Below are 20197 nucleotides of genomic sequence, written 5' to 3'. Positions count from 1 at the left end.
GTGGTTGAACGTTGATAAGTTTGGCACCTTTTACTTTCCTTTGATATTGTATCTCTATTAATTACATAGTTCCAGTAAGATCTACAAATAGTATTCTGTAAATCGCATATGGTGTACTGTGTGTTATTTGGCGGGGTGGGGTACATCACACAGCATCTACACAAACTTGATTACCCAGTTTGGCGGGGATGAAGGCTGCTTCCCCTAGATGAAAGCAAGTTGAGCGAGCCTGAGGCTTACCAGGGGGCTACATTGTGGGGTTACTCGTCCGGAATATGGATTTTTGTAGGAAGCTGTGTGATCGCCGGGGACGGAAAGCTGGTGCGCCTCTGTGGGATTGCTGGTTGTTACTGCGTACGTGTTGGGTGGGGTGGCTGTTGGTACCCCTGAGGTCTTTGTTCGAGTTCAGACTAGTGCTGACGAAATGGCGGTGCGACTGCCAGTGTCTATTGGTGCCCCAGGTGAGGCGGGACCAGGGACTGTCCATACTGTTAGGAGAGAGAGGAAAGAGTAGTCTGATTTTGAGGTAGTGTCTGTGAATAAATGTTCCGGCTATGGCAGGCTCCGCCTGGTTTTTGGGATAATGTCCACCCCTAAAGGGACAGAGGCGTACGAGACGTGGGATGAGCAGAACTCTCAGTTGTTAGATGAGTGGCAGTGCTCAGTTGAGGGACAACGACAGGGATTGGTTGAAAGTTTGAGTAGGCAGGCTGGTGATGGTGGTAGAACTGTCAGGGTCAATTACCCCATAGTGACAGCTGCCAGTTATCTGAAAGTGGGGGAAAATGCATCTGGTTTGACTGGAAGTAAAATGCAGTGCCTGGGGGGGCTTTCCATACCTGTGTCAGGAGATTGGGAAAAAGCTTTCAGTGTTTCTTCTCTGGCTAGGAGGGCAGCTAAATTGCTTGCAGTGCCAGAGGGATCATTTCAGGGGATCAGCCCCTCCCTCATTTGTTCAGCTGATCAGAGAGGTGTCAGGAAACTTAGTGGAGGCCCAGTGGGGGATCAGCTTGGGGTCTCTGGGGGAGCACGTTCCCAGCAATATACCAAGAACTCCCGAAAGGAACAGACCCTATTCCTGAAGGCATAGAGGGCCCACGCCCTCGGGTGTCATTACGGATAGATGGAAGCTATGCTAAAACCATCCTTGACACCGGGGCACAGGTCAAATTGTTGTACAGTTCGTTTTACAGCCAGTTTCTGAAGCATTTACCCTTGACCACATTAAGGGCACTGGAGATTTGGGGTACCAGAGCCAGTGATTATCCAGACGACAGTTACTGGTCTGTGAAACTGGAGTTCTTGGAGGCCAATGTGTGGGTGTCAGAGGGTCGTGAGTCATTAATGCTGATGTGTCCGGACCCTGGTGCGACAGGCAGTGTTTCGATTCTGGAGGGGACCAACACCTGGCTGATGAGGAGGCGCATGGAGGCCTGCCAGGAGGAGGCGGACAAGAGCTGTCTGGGGGTATTGTCTGTGCACCCCGTGTTTTGAGCTGCTTGTGAGGACATGTGTAGAAGCATCGGGCCAGTACTGAATTTAAACAAGAGCCGATGGTGGTATGGCCTGGGGGAAGTATCTGAGGGTGAGACCCTCTTAGTGGACGCTCTAAGATACCACGAGGGAGGGGAGTTGATCGCTAAAGACACTTCGGTGAAAGAGAGGTCGCAGCGACTGGCCCCTGCAGCTGTGGAAGACATAGGCATCATGTGTGTGGATTATAAGACTCCGAACAGGCGCACCGTGATTGACCAGCATATGGCCCTGAGGGCCGAAGACGCTATGGTCTGTTTGTTGGTGCGATGTGGTTTAATGTGCTGGATCTGAGGAGTGGATGTTGCCAGATCCCGATGAGTGAGACCGACAAGGAGAAGACAACTGTTATAGGTCCCCTTGGATTCTTCCAATCCGAAAAGATGCCCCAGGGCATATCCGGAGCCCCTGCAACCTTCCCGCGGGGCATAAGGAAGACCATGGGGGATATGGAGGTGTTTGGAGTTTTGGCGTATGCGGATGATCGCCGAGGGATTGGGTTCGCCTTGGGGGACGATGATGTGAGGCGAGTGCCAGAGCCCAGGCGACAAAGAATTAATGAAGTAAAACTTTCTTTGGACGAGTGCCAGGTCTGGAGAAAGATGTAGATCCTGAGTGTTTGGCTGAGAGAGGAGATTTTCACTGCTGAACTGAATGCTCAGAAATGCAGGCTGGAGAGTGAGTGCTGCAACTTTGGGACAAACATTGAAGAATTAGAGTCCACGCTCGTCAAAGTGGAGACAGGGAAACGGAATTCCGAGCTGAAACGGCAGTCATTTACTGATTAATTAATCCAGAGAGACAAAACAATGACCAACCTTCAAAAGGATCAGCAGAAACTCAAGAAATCGATCCAGAACAGATTGAAAGAAGCTGGTGGTATAATTGCGTTCCAGATGGAGATGAACACGAAGCATGAGTCCGAACTGCTGTGACTGCGGGTGGAGGCAGGGGAGTCAGAGAAGAAGCTGACGTCTCGACTGCAGGAGGCTGAGGAGGCTGCAGAGGCAGCCCAGGTTAAGAGCTTCAGTTTGGAGAAATCAAACAACAGCTACCAATGGAGGAAATGGGGAAGACTATGGATGACGTGCTGGATGTGTGGTACATGCTACCTTTCGCGATCTTCCCCTTGATTGAGGAAGAGACTTTTGGCCCTTCCCCCACTTAGCCAGGTGTAGTGGGGAGGGCTATCTGTGGGCAGCCTGGGTTACCGCAGGACCCAGAAGGAAAAGAAGCTGGACCCTGGACACGGGACAGGGGGCTCCGAGTTGCAGTGGGAGCATGAGTGAGAGATTGAGAGAGGAGTTGGCAAGCAGACCCAAGGTATCCCCAGTAGTGTCAGAGCCTGAAGAGTTTAAGTGAGGAAATACCAGACATCCCACCTCTCCCGGAAGTTCCGGGAGTTTTCCGCATATTAAGAGTGGCTCCCTGTTGCCCGCATATTATATACAATATCCCGAAAATCAATTTTTCTGAGAGCGAGAGAGCAAGAGCAAGAGAGAGCGTGAGAGAGAGAGGGAGCACGCCATGGCAGAGTGTTCCAAAAAAAGAAAATATAAAACGTATGTCACCCCAGACTACCCTAAAGTGTGATTGTGGATGATCAGCCGTGATCACAGTGAATGGTGGTACTGGCTCGAAGGGCCAAATGGCCTACCCCTGCACCTATTATCTATTGTCTATTGTACCCCTGCCTAATAGGGGTCAAAGATAATGACAGTGTTGCTCGCTGCACTGTTTGCAACAGTGACTTTTCTATTGCCCGTGGTGGGTTAAGACTGTAAAAGACATGTTGAGGTGAGTTTAACAGGTGTCAATCGTTCATTAGCATAGCTAACGTTATTTAAACTAGCTGACTAGCTGCTAAGGAGCTACTCTATTGCAGACATCCCTCCTCTTCTGGAAGTTCCGGGAGTCTCCCGCAAAATGATGGTGCTACCTCCCTGAAATAAGTTTTTGCAGGGTGGGATGTCTGGGGTACAGAGGTCTCGGAGGATTAGGAAACCCCCAGATAGGTTGGCCTATGTAGCGCCTGAGGAACAGGGCGTAAGGTCTACTGTTTGGGGAGCAATGTGACTGTTGGTACCTGGATTGGGTTTTTGTGTCTGCAGGAAGGGTTGGCGAGTTATTTAGAAGTCATGAGGACATGACTAAATTTGGTGGGGGGAGAGTGTAAGGGGTTTCTTCTTTTATGTTACTGCTAAGGCCAATAAAGTGGCTTCTTTGTTATGTTAAAATAAAATGGCTTCTCTGTACTGTTAACTGCTGAGACAGTGGTTCTCTATAACATCTTGTTTTGGGGTATAATTACTGATGACGAGAATTGTATTCATTTGCTGACCAATTGGGATAGATGTTATTCTTTCTTGAGTGTCTGTAAGCTATTGTTTTCATGGGCTTTGGGGCAGAAGGCACGATGGGGACAGAAACAGGAGATGTGATGCTGTAAACTGAGCGACGGAACGGACCCGGAGCGGGAGTCCGAGGCCCAGGGTCTTCAGCGAGGAGTGGAGACGAGGACAGACTTGTGTGGAGCGTTTGGTCAACCACGGGTCCCATTCAAGGGTTGGAGGAGCTCGGAGGACATCGAATGATGGAAAGAAGACTCCATTAATTAAGCTCCAATGGTTGTGCACAAAGTGGTTGAACTTTGATAAGTTTGGCACCTTTTACGTTCCTTTTATATTGTATCTCTATTAATTATGTAGTTCCAGTAAGATTTATAAATTGTATTCTATAAATCTCATATGGTCTACTGTCTGTTATTTGGTGGGGTACATCACACAGCATCTACACAAACTTGATTACCCAGTTTGGCGGGGCCGAAGGCTGCTCTCCCTAGATGAAAGCGAGCTGAGCGAGCCTGAGGCTTACCAGGGGGCTACATATTATTATTCCTAATTTCATAGATGAGATAGCTGAGGCATTAGGTGAGTGTATGTATAAGATATTGCTGTTGTAAGAATTATTATAAATTTAAAAATTCAAACAGAAAGTTGATAAAGCGCTGCGATCTGCCAAAAATAAAGAATGGAATAGAGACAATGTCCAAGTGCTGAATGATAATTAGGATCTTACTCAATACCTGGCTGTTGGCATTTGGTAAGCCAGTTACCAAAGGAGACAAGTTTAAGGTAACAGAAAAGGATTCAGAAGAGATGCAGGAAGTGAATTTCTTCTGACCTCCAGAGACACAGTTCACTCTGTATGTATTTTGCTTATATGACCATCCCTTCCTGCACAAAAGTTACCTTTTACATAATTTCCTGCAAGGCTACTTTGGATTTCGACTTGAAGCACACACGGTAGAAAGACATCCATCTCCATCCACTCTTTATTTCCCCTTGAAACAGCAATATCTGTGAGTTTTAAGATTTCTTAATATTGGCAAACAGTTAGTAGATGCACTATTATGTCTATCGACTATTGCTATTAAGCTATCATTGCACCATGAGTTCACTTTGGTCTACACGGCATAGTTATGGAATGTTGCAGGTGTGTATTACCTTCGTTAACACTGACTGTGACAATAGTTAAATGTATTAATATATTCAACTGCACAATTCAGTATTGAAGTTAATACATATTTTACTTAACTCTGCAGTTTCACAAGTTTTTCTCATTAAAGACCAGGAAGAAAGTCTCCATCTCGGGTGATTTTTGAGGTGCTTAACTCCCTGTGTACATATTCACTGCAAGGGCTGTAGAATACTTCAGTGAGGAAATGTGGAGATATGGGAACATGACAAGTCATGATCTGGAATGTATGGCCTGCAAGCTGATGGAAGCAGATTCAATCATAGCATTCAAAATAGGAAAGTACAAATACACTCAGAGGCCACTACTGGCTAGAGTGTACGTTCATGGTCTTCTACCTCGTTAGCCTATCCACTCTGATTTTCGACATGTTGTGTATACAAAAATCTTCTTCTGCACATCACTATTGTAATCCATGGTTTCTTCTTTTAGTTACTGTCTCCTTCCTGTCAACTTGAACCAGCCTCCATCATTAACAAGGTCTTTTTGCCCACAGAACTACCGCTCACTAGCTGTTTTTTGTTTCGCGCACCATTCTATATAAACCCCAGAGACGTCCTTTGTAAACTCCAGAGACTGCTGTGTGAGAAAATCCCAGGAGATCAGCAGTTTCTGCGATAATCAAATCGTCCGGTCTGGCACCAACTATCATTCCACACTCAAAGTCACTTAAATCACATTTCTTTCCCACCCCATTCTGATATTAGGTCTGAACAACAACTGAACCTCTTGACCATGTCTGCATGGTTTTATGGATTGAGTTGCTGGCACACGATTGACTGATTAAATATTTACATTAATGGGATACCTAATAATGTGGCCACTCAGTGTACTTGAAAGGGGGAAAGAACTGACAGAGAGAGCAGGAATAATCCCAAATAAATTCTAAGGACAAAAAGTTTCTTTGAATCTTTAATTCTATGGGAGTAGAATTAGAAAAAATCAAAGGCTTTCAATACTAAGATTTTTGTCATGAATCTGTAGAAGCAGAAAGTAAACAACGCATTTGTTTTGGGCCATGACACTACCACCATCACAAGAACAAAGCCAAGCAGAGAATGGCTTACCCGCTCCACAAACAAGAAGCTGTACTCAGGTCTGGTCCAATTTCTGCTCTTGTCTGAGAGTAGTTAAACATAAATTTAAGATTATTGATCAGATTATTCAATGCCTTGGAACATAGAATATAGAACATTATAACAAGTACAGGCCCTTTGGCCCATTATGTTGCGCTGACATAAATTGTTATAATCACCTGCTTAATGTACTAAAATGTACAAAGTTCAAATTTCAGAGTAAATTTTAATATCAAAATACATATATGTCACCATATACAGCCCTGAGATTCATTTTCTTGCGGGCATACTCAGCAAATGTACAGAATAGCAACTATAACAGGATCAATGAAAGATCAACCAGAGTGCAGAAGACGACAAACAGTGCAAATGCAAATATAAATAAATAGCACTGGTAACAAACAATGAGAACATGAGATAATGAGATAAAGAGTTCCTAAAGTGAGATCATTGATCGTAGGAGCATTTCACTAGATAAGCAGCCCAGCAAACTAGTCCCCACTATAGCAGAGAACATGGACTCTGGTAGTCCTATTTACTGCAATTCACTTCCCCCTCATCTGACCTTAATTGTTTTCTGCAGCAGCAGCTTTTGAAGATTAGGGTTTCACTCCAACAACTCCAGGTCTCCAGCTAATGACTGCAGAAAAATCAGAATACAAGTAAACCCAGGAAGCATTTGGAGACATATCTCCTTCCCCAGAGATATAGCACTTATGACAGCAGGAACTAAAAGCAGTTGGCAGGGCAACAGTCATCGATGGCCCTCTGAAGAATCATCCATGACCCTGAGCTAAACTGCATACAGCAGAATTAGCCAAGTGAAGACTGATGGCAGGTGATTCGGTACCCAACATAATACATAAAGCAAAATGACAGGGGAAGGAGGAATGTTTCAGCAGTCGGGTTAACGACTTTCAAATGGAATTCATCAATGTGAAAAAGTAGAACTGCGAAGAAAAAATTCCAGGCATTCTTTAATTCATTTGCTTCAATTTATTTTACATCGGCCACATTTTTCCATATTTGGATATCATGCTTGCACCGGATTTAAAGATACATTGCATCTCACGATCAGACTGTTGCAAGTAATAATGTTTGCACACTAATTATTTCTCTTGCTCAAGTCCACTTCAAAATCAAATGTAACATTATTTATCACTGCAGCATTTCACATTTGAAACATAATGCCCATTGCATTGTAACAAGGACATTGACCAAATTTTGGTTGCTAATTTTACACATGTATTTAAAAATAGGCCAGTATAAATTCCAAGCCCCAGAACAGATCCACACACATTTCAATGCCAGAAATAATCCGGTTTCATGAAAATGATTTTAATGAGATAATTGGTCCAGAACATAGTTTCAATGAAGAATGATTAATGTTAGTCCCATTCAAAAGGAATTTGCCCATTTAGCCAGAGGGCACACATTCTTTTAAGGAGTTGCTTGTTGATCCACACATTTTATTGTTTATTTCATTGTATTCTAAAGCTCCACTGCTCTGGCTGCTCATCCAGCCATGAAGCTCCAGCCCAACAGCCATTTCAAGGAAACTGTAATTTAACTCTGTCTAAATAAACTGACAGGTAATCATTTTCTATCAGCTGCTTTGTCGAAGGACAACAAGAAATTGGAAGAGGCATGCAGTGCCAGACTGCCTCGATCCCTAAAACGATTCAGCTCTCAGCAACAATTTAGCTTTTCAGTGAGCCATTACCATGAACCATGTTCAGAAGGCGAGTCTGCCTCCAACAGTGAGAGAAAAAGACGCGGCCATCAGCAACCTTGTGCGAGTCTACAGGTGCTTTTTATTCATGATGTTGTTGGTAAATTTCATGACTCATAGATACATTTAATTGAAATGGCACCAATGCAGAATGAGCTACTTTAACATGCGAGTGCAATTGTAAAGTAAGTGGATTCTTGCCAGAGTGCCATGCACTTTCCCTCTGTGATTCCAAAACCCGTGTTAAAACATTCTGCATTTATATAGCAACTTGCAAGAATTTGACATCTCTTGTGGTGTATTATAGCCAATTAAGCAATATTGGATTATAAAAGCTGTTCTAATAAAAGGAACATGGCAGCTAACCTGCCCACAGCAAGGTTCTACTGTATAGTGATAATGAACAGATAATCTCTGAGAGATCTGATAGAGTCTTAGTTGGATATCACATACAAGTGATATGTTCAACAGTGCAGCACTCTGATATCACTGCACTGAAACATCAATTTGAATTATTTTCACAAGTGTCACAATGAGTAATGGAACTAGAAAGTTCCAGTGCAGGTGAAAGTGCCTGGTGAAGCCACAGCTGGAACACTATGATGGTATATTGAAATGTTACAATGGAAGGAGAGATCTTATACTGACAATTTTATTTTAAGATCAACACACTTCTCCTTTACTTTCACTTTACATCTGCTTCTGACCAGCATTTTCTCAAGTTACTTTTCAAATAGACACTATTCTCCTCTCAGCACGTCCTGCATTAGAACCTGGCATGGAACTTTGCAGTACATCAGGATAATCTTTGCAGTGATCACAGATCAGTAAGAGTGTAACATTAAGGTTGCTCCGGCTCAGTTACTGTGTAACTTTAAGGTTACCTGCAGTGCACCAAGAGCTGCAGGTAGCAAACAAAATACCCCTCTCTTTCATATTATCCGCTATATTACAACAGACCTGCCAAAAAGAAGAACAGAGTTCCCTCACTAAAACAGCGTAGTCATCCCCTGTTGCCTCAGTGGGTTGATAAGCTCAAGCCCATACATTGGGAGCACACAGAAAAGCACTGTGTAAATAGCAGGATGACATCACTTCACTAACGATTCACCAACCAACTCCATCAGCCATCCCTCCCCTGACAGTTCCCACAGTTCAGAGTGAAAACCAGTCTTCCTCAATTGTAAAGGCTTGCTTTAGAAGAATGTACCATGTATCTATTTTGTTAATTTGCTATTGCTTCTTTTGCCAAAGTGATAGACTGTTTTTGGCCCTTTCTGCAGAACAAAAGATGGCTCAGGCATCTAACAAGCACCCTCAAAGTTGCTGGTGAACGCAGCAGGCCAGGCAGCATCTCTAGGAAGAGGTACAGTCGACGTTTCAGGCCGAGACCCTTCATCAGGACTAACTGAAGGAAGAGTTAGTAAGAGATTTGAAAGTGGGAGATCCAAAATGATAGGAGAAGACAGGAGGGGGAGGGATGGAGCCAAGAGCTGGACAGGTGATAGGCAAAGGGGATATGAGAGGATCATGGGACAGGAGGCCCTGCTTATTATCCTGGACCGACATGACGTCTCCCACTTTTGAAGCTGTTAACGTTTTCCTGATATGAAATGAGTCTTCATTCTATCCAAAGGTTCAAAGTGCTGTCTGATAGATAAGTTTTCTCTGTGTGTAGCCAAAACAGCTACAATTTTTGTCATGTTTTTTGGTGCTAGATACACAATGACAGGCCTTCAGCTTATTAGGAAAATATTATTTACCGCTAAATCATCTCTCTTGCTCTGCACATGGGTCAAGCCACCTCTACATTACCTGACAAGAAATGTAGATGAGGCTTGACCAAAAACAATTTAGCAGTGAATGATAAGTCTAATAATAAACTGCAAAATAACAAGCCACAAAGCAAGAAAGAACAGATACTTAACTTGACAAAGCAACAAGGTATCTTTAGGCTAGGGCCAACTGGTTGAGGCTGGCGGGTTCAATGGGTGAACAAGGACTGTGGATGAGAGCTGGGTTTAAATAGGCTGCAGGTGATGAGTTGGAAATGAGTGGCTGGTGACTCCTGTTAGGAGGATGGAGACTGGGATATACCTGCATGTGCAGGCCTGACACACAAGGTAAATGACAGTTAAAACACGTCAAATGTGTAAAACAGCACCATCAGAGATCATTTGTGGTTGTACAGATTCCTACCATTAACACTCATATAGCTGTGAAAGACTGTTGCTAATGGATTTTGCACTGAGGATGTCTGCATTAATAAATAGGGAAATTTGCATTCTAAGGACACAAATCATACCTATCTGCAGCAGAAAACTTATTATGTTGAGAAAAATTGCTGTCAAATGCGGATTAAAAAATGCTAACAGAAAGGACATTCAATGAACTCTGAATAATGCACATGGACAATTCATTCAAATAACTCCTTCAAGGGGTGGATACTGCTGAAAGATTGTTCCATGGTTTTATAAAGGTCACACTTTGATGGATTACAATAGGATGACAGGATTGCAGCTTTCATTATATCACTAACAGATGCATGTTGACAAATCAGACATACATCCTCCAAGTGTTCTTAATTTTTCTTATGCCAACCCACAAAAATTGCTAAAACATTAACATATTATTTGATCAATGACAACCACATTTTCCAGTTCTTCTGTAATTAATCGGTTTCTAATGTCTGATGCTTCTTTAGATGATGGGCTAGTTTATCTCAAGGTCTAAGAGTAACACAATGGGCCAGCAGACTGTGCTGATGCCTCCCTGCTGCCATATTCACTCCTGACCTATGGTGATATCTGTGTGGAGTTTGCACGTTCTCCACATGACCATGTGAATTTCATCGAGGTAATCCAGTTTCCTCCCACATCCCAAAATGTATGGCTTGGCAACTTGCCCCTAGGTGATTGGTAGAATTTGAGGGATGGCCGCGTGGATGAGAACGTTGGGACCATTGATGCAAAAATAGATGCTTGATCAATGAACTCTCAGAGACCCTGTTTCCAGGTCATATCACTCTACCCTGCTCTTTCTTTTTCGTGAATGTCTGCATCATTTACCCAATTATTTTGAATGGGGAAGGTATGCAGTACCTTTCAAAGAGCAACCAGACATATATGATGTCCATTGTAATGCCTCAGCTACGTCTTGCAAAAGACAAACCATTTCTTCTGCAACTAACACCTGAACAAGTGTTAACTAAAATTAGGATGCATAACCTTGATCACTTTTAGTTTACAAAATCAAAATCAAAGCTGTTATAACACCCTGTGGCTGCTGAATGTTGACCAGAGAGATTGTATTTCAGTGGTGAAAGGAAATCTCCCTGGCCAACTTCCAGATTGCATTCAATTCACCAATGCACTGTGAGGTATATTCTGATCTCCTTGGAGACTGTTTGGTGCTTCTACCTTCTTCTACTGACTCTATAAGCTTCCACCAAGTGCTCCAGTTCCCATCCACATCCCAAAGACATACTAGTAGGTTAAATTACATTTGTTATTTAACCTTTAGTGTAATTAAGTGGTCATAGAGTTAAGGAATGTCATTAGAGGAAAAGGGGCAACCACAGGGAAATAAGGGAAGGGGAAGAGGACTAATGGCATTGTTTTTTTGGGATCCAGCATAGACATATTGAGCTGAAGAAGCACTTGGTCCTCCTGCAGGTGCCATTATCTCCAGTTGCAATGTAAAACATGACAGATTGACCCAGAGCATTTTCACCATGCCAATGGCATATCCAGCAAAACATCTGGTTGATGTACAGCTTATGTTCGGTCTCTCCTGAGCCTCATCTCTTAGCTTTCACAATGTTATCATCAGTCACATTTTAAAGGCAGCTGTCACTTGTCTCTGAGTAGCCAGCCAATGGCTCTGCAAGGAGAAAACAACTGTAAACTACGTTGGTTAGAAGCATAATACCAGGTTCCCAAAGTCTTTATTTGTTTGCACAGCAGCTGCGTATTGAAGTGGAATGTCCTGTGTTTGATAAATATCCTGGCTGATCCAGGGTGCTTTAAATTGTCATAAGCATGTAGGTAAGAATACCTAAAGCTTTGAGAATAAAGCAGCAAATTCAAGTGCAAGTTCATTGCAATCGGTGTCAAAGCAGGGAAGGTGGCATGATGGATTGGACTGGTCAACAATCCGTCAGTCATCTTTATCAACACCTGGAAAAATCCCAGGCTGTAGAATCTGACACTGAACCTGGTTAAGAAAGCTTAAACTCTGGCTGCAAATCATGTGTACTGTATCTGGCGTCCTATGAGCTGTCCTGCTCTGCCAATGCCCTGTCCCCTGAGGGGCTGCAGCATTATGAGCAGCAGACTCCTGTCCTAATAGCATTGCTTCTCTCTCTCTCTCTCTCTCTCTCTCTCTCTCTCTCTCTCTCTCTCTCTCTCTCTCTCTCCCTCTCTCTCTCTCTCGTTGCTCCCATAGAGAGTGCTGCAGTTCCTGGTCTTACTGCTAGGCTGCTCCTGGTTCTGCTGGTGCCACTGATGATTCTTGCTCTCTATCTAATACAGTGTAATGGGCATCAGTGCCAGTCTGATAGACCTGTGCTCCAAAGTGAGATCAGACTTGTACTCCAAAGTTGTCAAAGTAACATCCAGAATTTGTCAAAGCAACACGTCAACACAAGTACTTTGAACAAAGATTTTTTTAGAAGCAGGTGAGAAAGCAGCTGTGAAATGTCAGCTCATTGGCATGGTTCCTATCATGTCTTTGGCTCCCAACTGTGTTCCTGCATTGCATTCACTGACATGCTGTGGAAAACGTGGGAAACCCCTGCATCCACAGTTAAATTGCAAAAGTCATGCTAATATTGCTCTAACTGAGTATTTAACAGATTGTGATTGATAGCTTCCCTCTTGCCAGGGAATGGCTGACTCACAGACTATCATGCTGCTGTACAGTTACTGCATAAAATAGCACATTGCAGCAGCTTTCTTATAGTCTGCTAAGTCCTCCATTTTTAAAAATGGACCCCAGCTATTCTGAAAGTTGCAAACTAAATTTTAGCCCTCAATGATTTTGGCCTCTGTTCAATTTGTTTAACCTTGCTTACTTTCTCTACTTTCTCTATTTTGTCACAGGTTGTTTTCATCAGAAAGTTTTGCCAGAATTCACTTCATAGCCAGCAGTTCTGAGAGTGTAGTAATGAGATGGCTATTGCTGCAACATGCTTCCAGCAGCAAACAAGGTAATCTCATTCCTCCATGCATCGTTCAGTAGCGTTACTGGCCAGAAAGCTGATAGAAGAACCACATCATTCAATGGACATTATTGCAAACCTGGGTTCAATGATGAGGAAATCATCTGTAATGTGTAAGTAGCCAGTTTAGATTAGTCGGAATAATATTTTCACAAGGCATACATGTCAACACAACATCAAAGTTTTTAATAGTTTTTCCCAATATATCCAGAAAAGAATGATTCAAGGAATATATTTAAATATTCCCACTGGACAGAAGGATAATTTGTGAGACCTGAAACAAATATTACCAACATGACATTTAATGAATACTTCTCAGAGATGCCATAAATGTCACTGCTTTTATAGTACCTTTGTAAATTAAAGCACAAATGAAATACCAATCATTTATTTTATGCAGGTTTTGCTCTTTCCTCTGTGGGATCAGGAAAATTATTAGATATTAGCATTCAGAAATAAAAGGCAGCGCCTTTAGTTCCATCACCTCTGTAGCCACAAAATATTGATTGAATTTTCACTCTACTTTCTTTGAAAATTGACTGGTCTTCCCATTTTAATTACATTATACTAAAGGCAATTTTCATACCTAGGAACTCACTAGAGATCTTACAAATATACCATGAGAGATTGTAATTTCCCTGCTTTGTACTCTGAAGGAAGGAAGTAAAATTTCAATATTTGAACAGGGATGTCTGAGAAAAAGCACATTTTTGCAGAAAATCAACATTAATTCCCACGCTTCTGAAAAGGAATGTTTAGTTGAGAAACGCTAAAACAGAGCATATATTCTACATTTTTCCTATTACCTAAATGCCTGTTTAGATGCAGTAGACAATGCTGTTAGCACTAATTTTCCAGTCTGTATTTAAGGGACCATAACAACATACGGAATAGCAGAGATTTGTTTAGCAATTAAGGAATAAGAACACTTTTGTATCTGCATGAGTCTGCATTCCAGAAATCTTTCAGCAACCAGCACAATATTTCTCAGAGCTCCAGATATCATTTCCAATAGAGGTAATCAACTCTGCGATCAAAAAGGCAGGCCTACAAAGTTAATGTTACCAAATAGGAGTGCATCTTACATATGTGAGAACTAAAGCAAAACGCTAATGAATGTGAAGGATCTCATTATTCATTCATACCGCAGATACAACCCATCAGTCAGTATACAGTAGGCACCAGTGAATGATGCAGTTCTACATGCAGTAACTCTCCTTCACTGATGAAATATTACATTCCCCAAAGTACATTGACAAATAATTGTCATATGAACTGAATTTAAACTTGCACATTACCCTGCTTGATGCTTGCACACATCAGATCATACCTCATTTATTGGAACTAAATACTGTATATAGTAATCGACTCACCACTTCTCACTTTGCTTCATTTTGCGGTCTTGCATACGCACTCTTCCTTTCTGTCAGTTCATTTTTATTGGAACAATAAAACCTGTGTCGTTGATATACTAATGTGCAGAATTGTTAAGATTTGATCCAGAGAGAACTTCAGCTATTAAAATGAGATTTCTTTCGCCAGATATTAATTTCTACAAATGAGAAATGGACGAGTAAATAGAGAAGTAAGGTACATACAGAATTATTGGTGAGACCCCGCGTAAATTGGAAGACCACTTCCCTGAGCATCTACGCTCTGTCCACTAGAACAAGCAGGACCTCCCAGTGGCCACCCATTTTATTTCCACTTCCTATTCTCATTCCGATATGTCCATCCGTGGCCTCCTCCACTGTCGGGACAAGGCCACACTTAGGTTGGAGCAACAACACTTTATATTCTGTTTGGGTAGCCTCCACCTTAGAGGCATGAAGATCGATTTCTCACACTACCAGTAATGTTTCCCCTCTCCACCCTCACCATTTCCCATCCCCCTCTTTACCCCGTCTCATGTTATATCCTTGCCTGCCCTTCGGCTCCCTCTTGTGCTCCTTCCCCCACCCCCTCTATATTCTTTCTTCCACGGCCACCTGTCTCTTTCACCAATCAAATTCCTAGCTCTTTGCTTCATCTCTCCCCCTCCAAGTTTTACCTATCGTCTGGTGGTTCTCTCTTCCCTCCCCCCAGCTTTCAGATCTATTCCTCAGCTTTTTTTTCCCAGTTCTGCTGAAGGGTTTCGGGCGAAACATCGATTGTGCTTTTTCCCATAGATGCTGCGTGGCTTGCTGAGTTCCTCCAGCATTTTGTGTGTGTTGTTCAAATTATTAGATATTTTGGTTTAACTTTTCCACTGGCAACTACACTCAGTGGACACTTTAACAGGTACCTGCTGTACCTATTAGAGTGACCACTGAATATATGTTTGAGGTCTTCTGCTGCTGTAGCCCATCCACTTCAAAGATCTTCTGCACACCACTGCTGTAACACGTGGTTATTTGAGATACTGTTGCCTTCCTGTCAGCTTGAATCAATCTGGCCATTGTCCTCTGACTTCTCTCATTAACAAGGCATTTTATCCCTCAGAACTGCCGCTCACTGGATGTTTGTTTATTGTGTTTTTCACACCATTCTTTGTAAATGCTGAGACTGTTCTGCATGAAAATCCCAGAAGATCAACAGTTTCAGGGATTTTCAAGCCACCCCATTTGACACCAACAATTATTCTACAATGAAGGTCACCTAGATAACATTTCTTCCCCACTCTGAACAGCAACTGAACAACAACTGAACCTCTTGACCACATCTGCATGATTTCATGCATTGAGTTGCTGCCACATGATTGGCAGATTAGATAAGAAGCAGATGTACAAGTGTACCTAATAAAGTAGCTACTGTGTTTATGTATTTCAGTGACATCAGTGACAATATAGTCAAGAATCTTTTCCTAGTGGAACTTTACGAAATTTGTATCCAATCTATTTCCCAAGTGACTGCTTACCTCAAACATGTGATGTGGATATTCAGCGTTGACAGATAGAAGCAAGGAAACAAAAGGTTTCATAAGAATGCCTACACAATGGTGAACAAAACTCCAAAAAACTGCAAATGTTGGAAATGTAAACAAAGGGTGGGTGTTTCTTTAAAATATTAGTTCTGTTTCTCTTTCCTCAGATGTTATCAGACCTATTCAGTATCTCCAAAATTTACTGCTCTTTACTAAATTAACTATATTTCAGCCATTCCCAAATAATAATTTTTTTTCCTGAGTGCAATTAACAACTGTACTGAAATTACTTATTGATCACAAGTGTGACTCCGATGGTGCTTGCGAGAAAGACCAATAGCGAGAACGCTGGTGTCACGGGACGTTCTGTGCTCACCCACACCAATGCACTAACAAAATGCTAGAGGAAGGGACTTCAGCAGACAATTTCTGCATGCAGAGCAACTCAATTCCAATCTCAAAGAAAAGTTGAAGTACTTGATATATCTTGAAAATGTGCAATTACAATGATCTTAAAAATTTCCTAAAGTGCTTGTCAGTCACATCAAAATTTTCATAGTACTACAGGTAGAAAGGGATGGTAGACAGATCAAACACCAGAACAGACTGACTGGCATCACCTGGTCAAACACCGCTAACCATTTGTCTGGTGCCTGTGTCTCTATATAACATTGGCAATGAGAGAATGCCTTCCCAAAGCCTTGTTTAAAATAGAGGAAATGCTGACCTGTGCCAACTGATGTATTATTCAGTAAGCTCCAAGACTTGGCCTCAATACCTCCGTGTGCAATTGGATCCTGGATTTTCTCACTTACAGACCCCGATCAGTTCAGATTGTCAACAGCACCGCCCCCACAATCTCCATCAGCGCAGATGCACCAGAGTGCTGTGTGCTTACCCCCTACTCTACTCACTTTACACCTATGATTGTGTAGCTAAGCACAGCTCCAATGCCATATTCAAGTTTGCTGATGACACCACTGTTACAGACCGAATCAAAGGTGGTGATGAATCAGCATACAGCAGAGAGATCGAAAACCTGGCTGATTGATGTCATAACAACAACCTCTCACTCAATGTCAATAATACCAAAGAACTGATTAAAGACTTTAGAAATTAGAGGGCCATGAGCCAGTCCTTATTGGAGGATCAGAAGTAGAGAGGGTTAACAACCTTCCTGGGTGTTACTATATCACAGGACCTGTCCTGGACGCAGCACATAAGGAGGTTCGACATGACATCTAAAATATTGACGAAATTCTATAGATGCGTGATGGAGATTGTATTGACTGGCTGCATCTCAGCCTGGTGTGGAAACATCAATTCCTTGGAACAGAAAATCCTACAAAAGGAAGCAAAATTGGCCCAATACATCACAGGTAAAGCCCTCCCACCCATTGAGCACATCTACATGGAATGCTATCATAGTAAAGCAGCATCCATCACTGGAGATCCCCAGCACCCAGGTCATGCCATTGTCTCACTACTGCTATCAGGTAGAAGAGCCTCAGGATTCGCACCACCAGGTTGAAGAACAATTACTACCCCTCAACCATCAGGCTCTTGAATAAAAAGGAATAACTACACTCACTTGCTCTATCATTGAAATGTTCCACAACCAATAATCTCACTTTTAGGTTTCAATAGGTACATTTGAATTCAGAGAAATGTATTCAATATACATCCTGAAATTCTTTGTCTTTGCAAACATCCACAAAAACAGAGGAGTGCCCCAAGGAATGAATGACAGTTAATGTTAAAACCCCAAAGCCCTCCCAGCTACCCCCTCCCACACATAAGCAGCAACGAAGCAACGACTCCCATCGTCCACCTACAAAAAAGCATCAGCACCTCCCACCGAGCACTCAAGCGTGCAGGAAAACATCAATAAAGACACTGACTTGCAGTACCCCAAAGACAACTCGTTTACCCAGTATTCAACATACCACAGGCTCTCTCTCTCTCCCTAATAAGGGAAAAAGGGGTGTCTCCGTCTCACAGCGAGAGGAGAGGCATAACAAAACAACTCGCTGATTTATGGTGATAAAATTCTGTTGCATCACTTCTTCCAAGCTCTGTGCCCAAAGAACTCAGGTCTCTGGGCACACAGCCAACTGGCTACTTTCGATCTTCCCTCTCCCACGACACACCAGTTTTCTGCAGTGGCATCATCCTTGAGTCTGCCAGCCTCCAGAGCCACAAAATCTCAGAACCTCGAAGGTGGGCAAGTCTCCTAGGCCACATCCTTGGAATATTGAATAGCAGCCAGTCATGAGACCCCGAGAGTGGGTCCCATTTCCACAAAGACCACTTGGACAACACTAACTCCTACGTCAGCACACTGTTCATCAACTATAGCTCAGCATTTAATACCATCATTCCCACAATCCTGATTGAGAAAATGCAGAACCTGGGCTTCTGTACCTCCCTCTGCAACTGGATCCTCGACTTCCTAAGCGGAAGACCACAATCTGTGTGGATTGCTGATAACATATCCTCCTCGCTGACGATCAACACTGGTGCACCTCAGGGGTGTGTGCTTAGCCCACTTCTCTAGTCTCTATATACACATGACTGCGTGGCTAGGCATAGCTCAAATACCATCTATAAATTTGCTGACGATACATCCATTGTTGATAGGATCTCAGGTGGTGACAAGAGGGCGTACAGGAGTGAGATATGCCAACTAGTGGAATGGTGCTGCAGCAACAACCTGGCACTCAACATCAGTAAGACGAAAGAGCTGATTGTCAACTTCAGGAAGGGTAGGACGAAGGAACACATACCAATCCTCACAGAGGGATCAGAAATGGAGAGAGTGAGCAGCTTCAAGTTTCTAGGTATCAAGATCTCAGAGGACCTAACCTGGTCCCAACATATTGACGTAGTTATAAAGAAGACAAGACAGTGGTTATACTTTATTAGGAGCTTGAAGAGATTCGGCATGTCAACAAATACACTCAAAAACATCTATAGTTGTACTGTGGAGAGCATTCTGACAGGCTGCATCACTGTCTGGTATTGGGGGGGGGGTGCTACTGCACAGGACTGAAAGAAGCTGCAGAAGGTTGTAAATCTAGTCAGCTCCATCTTCGGTACTAGCCTACAAAGTACCCAGAACATCTTCAGGGAGCGGTGTCTCAGAAAGGCAACATCCATTATTAAAGACCTCCAGCATCCAGGGCATGCCCTTTTCTTACTGTTACCGTCAGGTAGGAGGTACAGAAGCCTGAAGACACACACTCAGCGATTCAGGAACAGCTTCTTCCCCTCTGCCATCCGATTCCTAAATGGACATTGAATCTTTGGACACTACCTCACTTTTTTTTAATATACAGTATTTCTGTTTTTGCACGATTTTTAAAAATCTGCTCAATATATGTATACTGTAATTGTAATACTTGTTTATTTTTTTTTCCTGCTAGATTATATATTGCATTGAACTGCTGCTGCTAAGTTAACAAATTTCACGTCATATATCAGTGATAATAAACCTGATTCTGATTCTGATTGTGAAGATCCGAAGTTAGCATATAACTCCAGGTCAGGGTGTTCAAAAGAAACCTGAAAGGGAAAAATAGAGATATTAAAGATAGGAGTAGAGCTGCTTCAGAAGATGCATGCAAAGAAGTTGCCGTTAAGTGTTATCATCCTCCTAAGCCTCTTTATCTTATTATCTCACGTCATCATTATTTCTTGCTACTTATTTATATTTGCATTTGCATAGTTCATTGTCTTCTGCATTCTAGTTGATCTTTCATTGATCCTGTTTTAGTTACAAATCTATAGATTTGCTGAGTGTGCCCATAAGAAAATGAATCTCAGGGTTGTATATGGTGACATATATGTGCTTTGATAATAACATTTACTTAGAACTTTGAAGTTTCCTAAAATTACTGCACAGCAGAGGTTTGTCAAATAATGGTTGGTTTTGATCTGAAAGTTGGTCATTTCTCCTTGGAGGCATAAAGCAAGTTATTTGAAGAATACTGTTGAATGGCCCAGAGAGCCATCCTCCTCACACATAACTTTTGCAGCATAATTTCAATAAAGAAATGGTTAATCCTCAGTATGACCTCCAAGCATTGGACTGTTAAGTAGTTTTTTTTATTAAAAAGATGGTTTAAAGCAATTCCAGTCAGGAAATTTTCTGATAACAAGTTATTCCACAGACAGAAAACAAGCAATGGCCATTA

Source organism: Mobula hypostoma, chromosome 4 (genome assembly GCF_963921235.1).
Source record: "Mobula hypostoma chromosome 4, sMobHyp1.1, whole genome shotgun sequence".
NCBI lineage: Eukaryota > Metazoa > Chordata > Chondrichthyes > Myliobatiformes > Myliobatidae > Mobula > Mobula hypostoma.
This window is presented reverse-complemented; position numbering follows the sequence as displayed.